The sequence below is a fragment of the Gossypium arboreum genome, chromosome 12, assembly GCF_025698485.1.
Source record: "Gossypium arboreum isolate Shixiya-1 chromosome 12, ASM2569848v2, whole genome shotgun sequence".
In the NCBI taxonomy this organism is placed as follows: domain Eukaryota; kingdom Viridiplantae; phylum Streptophyta; class Magnoliopsida; order Malvales; family Malvaceae; genus Gossypium; species Gossypium arboreum.
Window position 1 is genome coordinate 3,847,921 of NC_069081.1, and position 12,554 is coordinate 3,860,474.

General features: G+C 36.9%; 1 long non-coding RNA gene across 1 annotated transcript; it reads right to left on the minus strand.

Moving 5' to 3' along the window:
• Positions 1-324: 324 nt before the first annotated feature.
• On the minus strand, positions 325-1,252 carry LOC108478907 (uncharacterized). The gene is made up of 2 exons (XR_001870366.2): positions 1,043-1,252; positions 325-637 (listed from the first exon to the last, which is right to left on the minus strand). It is a non-coding gene; the product is annotated as an uncharacterized LOC108478907 (long non-coding RNA).
• Between the last annotated feature and the right edge of the window lie 11,302 nt (positions 1,253-12,554).

Here is a 12,554-nt window from a genome sequence, read left to right on the forward strand (position 1 = left end):
AATAACCGCCAAAACTTTTTTGCAATCGCTCAAATAAGAGCTAAATGTTTTTTAAAGTGCTCAAATAAAGGCTTCTCAAATATCGTATATTCGGTCTCAAATTATACTTTTATTTTTTTTTATTTTCAAGTATATTTGATTCAATTGTCATGTATTTTATTTTAAATACGTTAAAATTTACTTAATTTTTACTCAAATTAAATTAAAGTACGTGAAAAGTTTTTATTTAAACATCTTTTATAAAAGTTATACCTTTATACGAGCATTTTAAAATGTTTGATATTATATGAGTAACCCTAGGAGGCTGGGCTAAGATATAATCTATTTAACTTCAAAGCTATTTTTAGGTCTATATTTTATTAATTGCAATATCAATATTTTTCTCGATATTATTTTTAAATGGACCCTTGGTAAAGAGTACGACATGTACAGGCCCAATATTGCCCGGTCCCATAAACAAATATAACAGCCCAATATACCTAAGCCCAAAACTAAACCTTAGCCCAACTAGTCCTAAAATTTCTCAGCCGACAAACCCTAGCCCCCAAGTTCAATCGCCCATACTGTCTGCCATCGCCCCATACCCTCTGCTCGGCCACCACGCCTCTGTCATTGCCCTTCACGCCCCTGACCACACCTGCAAAAGAAAAGACAGAAAATCGAAACAAGACACAAACAGTGGTAGAGACAAAGGAAAACAATATTTTTCTACTATTGTAATCAGCTATAAAGCCGAGAAGAAATCAAAATGAAAGGGGGGAGGATTTTTGATATTTCAAAGGAGGGAAAAACAGATTGTATTTTGGATGGGGGATTTGAGGGGAAACAGATTGTATTTTGGAGGGGAGAATCGATTGTATTTCGGGGGGAGGGGGTTTGAGATACTACATACTCATATTGAATAAGAGAGTTCAAAAGCAATTTTTTGGAGAAGGTGATTTTCAATTTAAATCTCTGTATACTTTTTTTTGGTTCTTCATTCTTTTGGATTCATCGTTTTTATGTTTGAAAGCAAATAAAAAGAGAAGAAAGAAGTTCTTACCTGGCAAATACGCCATAAATCTCCTTTTTGCTTTGTTTGAATCGAAGCCAAGAAGAGATTTCAAGGCTGAAAAATCATTCCCCAAGCTTGAATGTGTAGCTTAGTGTTTGAGAGGGAAGAGAATTGGCAGAATAAGGGGAAAGTATAGGGTATTAGGTTTTTTGCCTTAATTGTTGTGGCTTGAAGAAATGGCCAATTGCCATTCAATTTCCTGCCATTTTGAAATAAATTGAAATAGTGGTGGTTAAGGGTGGGGACCACGTGTTGACCCATGCCATAACCCAATTGTGCATTTGTATGTCAAATGGGAAATTTCCATGATTAATCCCTCACTTTTTGCACCACATTTCAGCAGACCCCCATTGGCATCCATGTGTTTTATTTTAATTTTTCCCCAAAAATTTGTACACCATTTCATTTTAGTCCACTCCAAGGTGCAGCGTTTTGGGACCTGGATTATTTTCAGTCCTAGTCCCTATACATTTATATACTTTGCACTTTTTATTTTTTTTAATTTTTTTTAAAACTATCTTATTTGTAAATTATTCCTTTTATTTTAGGTTTAATTTTAATCTAGTCTTTTATTTGTATAATCTGCTATTTTAAAATACTTTTAATATTTTTGTATATGTTAGTTTTCATTTGTTCAATTATGTTGAGATTTCTTTTATCCTATTATTTTTACATTTTGCACAATATTTTTATATACATATTAGTATACATATTATTCTCATTGAGTGTTCAATTTATAATACTTATTATTTTGAAGATTCACAATATTTTTGTACATGAGTGGAACCATCTTAATAACTTTAGTTTGTTTTATAAAATCATCATTTTAAAATTCTTTTCGCATTGAGCTATTTTAATACTTTCATATAACATCTTGTTTAAATACTTATATATATATATATATATATTTTATATATTACTTGTTTCAAATTTATTTTTCATCTGTTATTATTTTAAACCTTTTACTATTTATTTTAAATTGCTTTATAAATCATTTATTTTATTTGTTCTATGTATCATTTTTATTGTTTTGTACATTGATGATTTTAAATTGTTTCATACTATTTATTTTAAATTACTTTTTGTAATATTTATTTTAAACGTGTTTTAGATATATTACTCCTCTAAAATTAGCTTGTTATTCATTTTTATTTATTTTAATTTGCTTTGTATATTATTTGTTTTAAATCGTTTTATACCTCATTCATTTTAATTTGTTTCATACTAGTTACTTCAAGTTGTCTCATATACTATTTCATTTCTTTATCATTAATATTGATGCCAATATAATATGTGTTGTATGGTTATTGTCATTAGGTACTTTGTAGTTCTTTACTCATATTGTCATTGTGATTTATTGTGGTAGTATTTTATTCGCCAATTATTATGCCACGTTTATATCATCATTTTTCCTCGTTTCATTCAAATCACATCGTGCATTAAAGCTCGAATGCATACATTTGATGTAGATTGTTTTACCTTATTCCAAACAAATCAAATACTTATCGTTTTAAATTTCATACTTGTTATTCTTTCATAAAAAGAAAATTCTCTAATAAAGGCAATATTCCGAGTTCGGGAAATTCGAGAGATCATGCCCTAACTTACTGGGTTTTGATTTTTCTCGTTTAACCCAAATAACGGCATATTCTTTTAAATCACAATACGAGTTTTAAATAAATGCTTACTCTCTGAGATTTGAGGTGTCGTGCCTAACTTCTCGGATATGCCATCTTATTACCTCGAGATAAGATTTTTTTACAAATAAGGTAATATTTGTGTGAAAATTTCGAGAAATCGTGCCCTACGTGTTGGGTTTCGATTGATCGTTTGACCGAATAACCGAATAATCCTTTTTAAAATATCAACGCATGAGTTTTGAAAATCATGAGATAATTTTGGGTATCGAAGGTTGGAAATGTCATGTCCTACGTGTTGGATGTGATATTTTACTCCTTCGAAACAAAAGAATTTTAATATCCACTTCGAGTACCCAAATATTCATAAAAAGGGATCGTATTTTAAAGCTTATTTCAAAATCTTTTCAACTTTCGACATTAAGACATTAATTAATCGATTAGGTACCAATTTTGGGCGTTACGAGGGTGTTAATCCTTCCTCGTACGTAACCGACTCCCGAACCCATTTTCTCAAATTTCGAAGACCAAAATCGTTGTTTTAGTAAACCAAAATGTTTTGTTAAAATGACGAAACTTCTTGGTGATCCGATCACACCTAAACAAAAAAGATTGGTGGCGACTCCCAATTTTCGTTTCCATTTTCAAAACCAAAGTCGATCGCCCGTTTTTTCAAAAAAATGGTTTCGACACGGCAGATTAAATTACCTTATTATATAATTATACCAAGTGTAGAAGCCCAAATTGCCCGGGCCCGATTATATCAAAACCCAACCAAACCTCTAAACCCACTAAAACCCTTAACCCATGACCCATTTACATCTACCCAAACCCATTACAAAACCCAAATATTAAACCCAATTCAAAAGCCCATTAAGCCCTCCCCAAAAAAACCTAACCCTAAAAAAAGAAAAAGAAAAAAGAAAAAAGAAAAACCTAACCCAAAAAAAAAAAACTAAGAAACCCTAGCCACCTATCCACTTTCCCACTTGCCCCATTTTTCTTCCCATTTTTGATATCCATTGTCTACCACCACCACCTACAAAATAGAAAAAGAAATAATAGAAAATCATGTAAAAGATGGCTATAAAAAGCCATTCAAAAATCATGTAAAGGAGGAGGGGGGATTTTACAAAGATTGAAAAAAAAACACAAAAAAATCCCTTCAAATTTTGAACACAAAAGAAACATCAATAAAAAGGTTGCATCTTTTTCTTTTTTCCTCTTCTTTCGAATCTTTTTTTTTTGTGTTGTTTTTTTCTTTCTTTATATATACATATATTGTTAAAAAATTTTACCTTTTCCGCCACCGTGGGCGTGGTAGTGACAGTGACGGCAAACGATCGACGATCGACCGGTGACCCCCTTGGCCGGATTTCCTTTCCCCCCTCCCTTCTCTCTTCTTTCCCCCTTCTTTTTTTTAGGTATTTTATATATATTATGTATATATTTTTAATGCCATGAGTTATATATTTCTTATGTATATATTCTTAAATACTATTATATACATATATATATATTTTAAATACCATATTGTATATATTATTATTACAAATTATTAGTATTGCTAGTATTATTATAACTATTATTATATTAGTGTATATTTTATGTACATATGTATATATATATATTTTGCACATATCATTATTTTATATTATTGTTGTAAATTTTTATGTATATATTTTTTATGTACGTTTCCTAATATTTTCTTTTATTGTAGATATTATTATTATTATTACATACTTTTATTATATGCATATATATATATATGTATTTTTATGTACATATTATTATTTTATATTATTATTACCAAATATATCATTTTTCCTATTTTATTATTAGTACATGATTTGTTTTTATTTTGTAAATATCATTATTATTGTTATTCTAATATTCTAGTATTCCATGTTAGTATTTTTCATTAATGATATCATTTTTTTGCATCCTTTATCTATTTTTAATTTCTCACTTTAGGAATATTTTTCTCATGTTTTAATTAATTTCAAAAATAAGGCAATGTACCGATTTAATATTAAGCCATCGATTTCATCGCTATGTTGGGTGAAATTAAATAAACTTGTGTTAAAAAAGGGACACCCTTTCTAAAAAAAATCGAAAACTAAAATTCTCATTTTCAATCGGATCACGATTAAATATTATATTGAACTTGTATTTTGAAAATCAAGTCAACACATGTTTATGAGATACCAATTTTGGGCGTCGCGAGGTGCTAATACCTTCCTCACGCAGAATCGACTCCGAACCCCAATTTTTCTCTGGACTTTTATGTAGACCTAAATTTGGCCTTCTTTTTGTTTTAAAATAATTTTATTAGGTGTCCGATCACACCTATAAAAAAGGATCGATGGCGACTCCTTTGTTAATAAAATCGAAAGTTGGTTTTCAAATGTTTAATAAATCGCCACAATTAGCGACCAAGCGAAACTAAATTTTTTTACGTCGCTATACCGGGCGACTCACTGGGACCTCCATTTTGAGAGTCGAGTTGAATTAAACACGTGTTGTCAAAATTTTCAAATTTCGTGTTCAAATTAATATTTAATCATGATCCTTAAGTTTTGTTTTCGAAAAAATCATACATACGTATCTCCTAATTTGTTTTATCTTTCGTTTTAGTTTTGTAGTTTTAAAATAAATGGAAGGATTGCAAGTTTCTCCCACACACTTGTGCACTTGCATTTTGCATAACATAAGCTCTCTACCCGGCTCTGTCTGCTTAAGTGAAAGTAAACGCTATGCCTTCGTGAGTTAACTCGTCCCTCCGCATAGGCTAGTGAATACTTTCGGGTTACATATGACTTATGCTTTCGTGAGTTAACTTGTCCCTCCGCATAGGCATAAGTAAATGTAATCCCTCGAATTGAACTCGTGAGCCTGTGATGGGTTATGACCGAGGCTTCGTGCTAATCTTAGCAGATGATAGTACGAGCAATTCGAGTACCTGTCTAGAACCAAAACCGCATATAGTGAACCATACGAGCCACCCAACTAGAGCCATGCCGAACCTCCGCCGTTTAGTAGTCACCAAATAAGTACACGGAAAAGCACATCTTACCTTCTATTTCTTTTACATTTGTGCTTTCTAAGCAAGGGAATCGAGTCCATCGGACCAAGTAGCTTAATTTGTTAGATTTTCCACAGCTTTTCTCTCTGCTTATATGTGTTGCGCTAACCAAGGTCGTTTGTTTGTATTTTATTTTCATCATGCATCGAAGGCATCTTGTTAGGAAGGTGTTGATTAGAGATTGGTTGCCAAAACGGGTTTCTAATGGAGGAATCAATTATACGAGTGACCGAAACGTTGTGTAATACTCCTTTGATTAAGGAAATGCCTAAATAGGGGCTATCTTGAAATTAACACCAAATTTTTGCATATTCATTCATGACTGACATTCATTTGACATTCATGCATTCATTCATACATTGCATATCCCATACTTGGTCGCTGAAGATAAAATATATAATTCGCAGTTGTAATACCACAAGACTGGAACCACGTCATCCGCATAAAACACGCCGACAAGCTAGAGTAATGGAGGCTGAATTCAATGAGAGAATTGAAAGGATGGAAAGGGCTCAAAAGGAATTACAAGAGCAACTGGCCAAATCGCAACAAGAAACGAGAGACCTAATGGTGAGATCTCGAGAGGAATCACTCGAACAAAGAGATCAGATGGCCAAAATGATGGAGATGATGACAACTTTGGTCAAAGGAAAAGGACCCATGCAGAACCCCGATGTTATGGAACCTCAGTCAAGAATTCACCACGATCAGGATCCACTCTATCCCCTGGGATTCACTCCACCACCCGCATATACAACACAAAGAGGGTATACTCAAGGGAACCCATAGGTCTTGGAACAACGACCTATGCCACCGCTCCACCCACTAATCGAGGCAAGGAATATTCGTGTCGAACCCAGGGGCAAGCCCTGCTGATCCACTAGTTCCAGATCTGGATGACCCAGCAGAGGTAGCCAAGTTGAAATTGGATAATCATGATGCAAAATATAGAAGTCTAGAGGAAAGACTCAAAGCAATAAAAGGCACTGAAGTCTTCTCCGCACTAGGTGCCAAAGAACTCAGTTTGGTGCCCGATCTAGTTCTGCCTCCGAAGTTCAAGGTGCCTGATTTCAAAAAATACGATAGCACGAGATGTCCAAAGGCGCATCTTGTCATGTTTTGCCGAAAAATGACTGGTTACGTGAATGAAGACCAGCTACTCATACATTGTTTTCAGGATAGTCTAGTAGGATCGACTCTTCGGTGGTACAACCAGCTTAGTAGGGAAAGGATCCGATCTTGGAAGGACTTGGCATCAGCATTCTGTGAACAATACAAGCATGTATCGGATATGGTACCAGACCAGATGACTTTGCAAATGATGGAGAAAAAGCCGTCAGAAACTTTTAGACAGTATGTGCAGAGATGGAGGGATGTTTCAGCCCAAGTGGAACCTCCACTAATAAAAACGGAGATAACCGTTCTTTTCATCAACACCTTGAAAGCACCGTTTTACGACAAACTAATGGGAAGTGCCACGAAAGACTTTGTGGATATTGTAATATCCAGTGAGCTTATAGAGAATGCTGTCAAAAGCGGTAGAATGGAAGGTCAAGAAAGTTCAAGAAGGGCAGCGCCCATAAAGAAGAAAAAACCAGAAACCCACATGGTGGGAGTGGGAAGCCGTTATGCCCCTAACCCATATCCAAACCAACCCCGACCTCGAAATTATCCACCTCCGAATTTCTATTACCCTCCTCAAACCCCTTACTACCAAACACTGACTCCTTACTCTTCTTACCCCGTTTACGCCACAAGTAACCTGAGACCAACCGCCACATTCCCACAAAATATAATACCTGCCCAAAGTCAACCCAAAAATGAGCAGAGGCCAGCAAAACCCAATTCCGAGAGACTACAATTTACCCTTATTCCTGTGTCATATGGGGAACTGTACCCAAAAATTTTGGAGAAGCAATTAATATCCCTGCATTATATGGCACCCTTGAGGCCTCCATACCCGAAATGGTACGACCCAAACGCTAGTTGTGAATACCATGCGGGAAACCAGAGACATTCCACGGAAAATTGCTTAGCCTTTAAGAGGAGAGTTCAAGGACTAATTGATGCGGGTATCCTACGATTCGATAGTACCAGTAATGCAACTGGAAACCCGTTCCCTAACCATACTGAAGGGAATGTGAGCACAGTGGGGAAAGAAGATGAATGGCAAGTCAGAAGATGTGTTTCAGAAATGAGGACGCCTCTGCAGAAAATTTAGGAGGCACTGGTTAAGAATGGATTGCTCTGTCACCCCGGCGATAATCTCAAAAAAGAATGTCAGGTTCTTTGTGATTTTCATAGAATTGTAGGGCACGACATTCAATCATGTGAGGAATTTAAAAGGTTACTGCAAGACCGGATAGATAATAAGGAGATTGAGATCATTAATGAAGGAGAGGCCAATGAGAAAGAAGTATGCGCCTCTGACAATCAATCGTCAGGTTGTCCGTATAGCGCTGATCGACCATTCGTAATTTATTACGATGCAAGGAAGGAACTGGTGAAACCAAAAATGATAATTGAAGTACCGTCTCCTTTCCCTTACAAGGACAATAAAACAGTACCATGGAAATATGACGTTAATATCGTCACACCTGAAGATGAAAAACCCAAAGCCATGATTGGAAGCGTCGGGGAAGTAGGTCATTTCACTCGTAGTGGAAGATGTCATTCGAAGGAGATAAAACAGAACAGTGACTTGAAACAGAAAGGAAAAGCACCGATGCACGTGACCGAAGAGGAGCATGAAACTGCGTGCTCGAACAAGAAGCTAAAAAGCTCGTGGACGAGGAGGAAGCACAGAATTCTTAAAATTTATCAAGCACAAGTGAGTACAACGTGGTAGAACAATTGAGTAAGCGACCGGTAGCGAATCTCAAGATATCTCTGCTGTTGAATTTAGAGCCACACCGGAACACTCTGCTGAAAGTGTTAAATCAAGCTTATGTGGCAAACAATGTATCCGTTGAAAAACTGGATAGATAGATGAACAACTTGAATGCGGATAATGTTATTTCTTTTAGTGATGATGAAATACCGCCCAATGGTAGAGGCTCAGTGAAAGCATTTCATATCACAACCCGTTGTAAGGGCTATATAATACCGAACGTGCTCGTCGACAATGGATCGGCACTCAATGTCATGCCTTTGGCCACACTTTCCAGGATTCCGATGGATTTGTTCTATCTAAGGCCCTGCCATTCCACAGTAAGGGCATTCGATGGAACAAGACGAAAAGTTATGAGAAAAATTGAGATCCCTCTAGAAGTGGGTCCCTACATATACGATGTTGAGTTTCAAGTCATGGACATTACACCATCATACAATTGTCTCTTGGGAAGACCTTGGATCCATTCTGCTGGAGCAGTCCCATCATCCCTCCATCAAAAGGTGAAATTTATCATGGATGGCTGTTTGGTCACTATCGAGGGAGAAGAATACATTGTAGCATATATTTCTGCCGATGCACCATATATTGAAGTGAGTAAAGACGCTCTGGAATGTTCCTTTCGATCTCTTGAATTTGTCAATGCCACATTCGTCGCTGAGGGAAATAGAATTCCCGAGCCAAAACTGTCGAGAAATACCAAGATGGGTGTCAAGTTGACTGTAGGAAAGGGAGCCCGAGCAAGGAAAGGTTTGGGAAGGTACCTGCAAGGAATAGTCAGGGCTCTAAAGCCAGTACATCACAAGGCCCGATACGGTTTGGGGTTACAGCCGGACATGCGTCAAAGAAGAAAACAGTGGAAAAAAGATCAGGAGAGAAGGATTGCGAGAACTTTGGGCCGAGAAGTAGAATGGGAGCCCATAACATACCCTCTTTTGTCAAAAACATTTACATCTGCGGGAATGATATACCCCGGACAAGATAATATACAAAGCACGTTGTTTTTAATTGAAAGGGGTTTTCAAAATGTCATTATAAATGTCATTGACAAAGGAAGTGAGGCTATTAAAGATGTCTCGAGGATACGCCCTTGCCCTCCTGGTTTCATGATGAACAATTGGACTGCCAAGGAGCTTCTTGTAGTTTATAAGTCTTCAGAGTAATGCTAAACATTAACCTTCTATTATGTCCTTAGATATAATAGAATTCTTTTGTAAGAGCTTGCATTCGCTCTTTATCATTTAAATGAATATCAATGAAGATGCATTTTGTCACGATTTTTCGCATTATCACTAATTTCATAATCATTTTCTCATTTCATAGCCTATCCTTACATTTGCCTCATTGTCATGACATAACATTTTGTTTGTTGTTTCCAATACTTGGATGCCCTCTATAGCTTCCTTTTCAATTCAACTTTCGGTGCTCGATATTGACGACATGAATAAGCCCGTCACGAATCTTGAAATTGATTTTGAGAAGGTCTGTTTGCTTAGAGAATTTGAAGCCAAAGAAAATGTCAAGATTACGCCTCGTCTCTGAATTGTTAAGAATGGTGGAACAAGAGGATAAACAGATTTTGCCTCACGAAGAATCAGGAAACAATAAATTTGGGCAATCAAGAGAGGAAACAAGAAGTGAAGATTGAGACTTCTATTTCGAGAGTACCGGCATAATTTGATCACTTTACTCCACAAATACAAAGATGTTTTTGCATGGTCATACCAGACATGCCGTGGCTAGATGAAGATTTAGTGGTCCCTAAGCTCCCATTAAAGCCGAATGCAAGCCCATCCAAAGAAAAATTAAGACGGATGAGACCAAATGTTTGTTGAAAATAAAAGAGGAAGTCAAGAAGCAATTTGACGCTGGCTTCCTACAAGCCTCCAAATATCCAGAATGGGTGGCTAACATAGTCCCGGTACCAAAGAAAGATGGCAAAGTACGAATGTGCGTGGATTACCGTGACCTGAATCGAGCAAGCCCAAAAGATAATTTTCCCTTGCCACATATTGACACGTTGGTGGACAACACAGCAAAACATTCATTGTTTTCTTTCATGGATGGATTCTCGGGTATAATCGATCAAGATGGCCCCGAGGATATGGAAAAACTACCTTCATAACAATGTGGGGAACGCTCGCTACAAGGTGATGCCATTCGGGTTAAAGAATCTTTGGGCAACATATCGAGGGCTATGGTAACGTTATTCCATGACATGATGCATAAAGAAATAGAGGTCTACGTCGACGACATGATTGCTAAGTCCCGAGGGGAAGAAGAGCATGTAGCGAACCTGAAGAAGTTGTTCGACAGACTGAGAAAGTTCCAGCTAAAGCTCAATCCGTCCAAATATACGTTTGGGGCTACTTCAGGAAAATTGCTTGGCTTCATTGTCAGCGAGAAAGGCATTGAAGTTGATCCAGATAAAATAAAAGCCATTCAAGAGTTACCACCCCCGCGCACGCAAAAGGAAGTCAGAGGATTTTTAGGGAGATTAAACTACATCGCCCGATTTATCGCTCAACTTACCAACCAATGCGACCCAATCTTTCGATTCCTTCGAAAACATAATCCCAGAGAATGGAACGAGGAGTGCCAAGTGGCTTTTGACAAGATAAAATAGTATTTGTCTAATCCTCCAGTGCTAGTACCGCCAATGGCGGGAAGACCATTGATATTGTATTTGACTGTGTTCGAGAATTCAATGGGTTGCGTACTGGGGTAACATGACGAGTCAGGAAAGAAAGAAAAGGCGATCTACTATCTCAGCAAAAAGTTTACTGAATATGAGGCAAAGTATTCGTCCATAGAAAAATACTGCTGCGCTCTCATTTAGGTAGCTTGGAGACTTAGGCAATATATGTTGTATCATACGACATGGCTAATTTCAAAGTTGGACCCAATAAAGTACATGATGGAATCACCCGCACTCTCAGGAAGAATGGCACGATGGCAGATCTTACTATCAGAATATGATATCGTCTATGTGAGCCAAAAGTCGATAAAAGGGAGTGCAATAGCTGACTTCTTAGCAACTCGAACAACGGAGGAATACGAGCCATTGAAATTTGATTTCCCAGATGAAGACTCAATGTGCATTACAGTAAAAGAATGTGAGTCATCAAAAGAAAAGTCATGGAGGATGAGCTTTGATGGTGCATCGAATACATTGGGGCATGGGATTGGAGCAGTCTTAGTATCACCAGAAGGGAACCATTATCCGTTCACTGCCAGGCTGAATTTCTTCTGTACCAATAACATAGCGGAATATGAAGCTTGTATCATGGGACTTCGTGCAGCAATTGAACGAAACATCCAAACTTTAGAGGTATACGGAGACTCAGCATTAGTGATTTATCAGATCTGTGGAGATTGGGAAGTGAGGGATTCAAAATTAGTCAAATACAGTGATCTCGTGGCATGGTTGATTAAAGAATTCAAAGAAATAACTTTTAATTACTTTCCACGAGAAGAAAACCAGTTAGCTGATGCCCTGGCCACTTTGGCTTCAATGTTTAAAGCAAACAGAGAAACATAAATAATGCCTCTTCAAATGAGCATATATGAAGTCCCTGCACATTGTTTCAGCATTGAGAAAGAGCCAGATGGGCAGCCATGGTTCCATGATATCTTAGAATACATCAAGAATCAAAGGTATCCCGAGCAACCAAACGAGAATGACAAAAGAACAATCAGAAGAATGGCAGCGGGATTCGCGGGACACATGCCAATAGTTTCACTATGGCCAGGAAGATTATGAAACTCGGATATTACTGGCTGACGATGGAAAGCGACTGCATTAATTTCACACAAAAATGCTACAAATGTCAAATTTATGGTGATAAAATTCATGTAGCCCCTTTGCCCCTTCACGTCATGACTTCT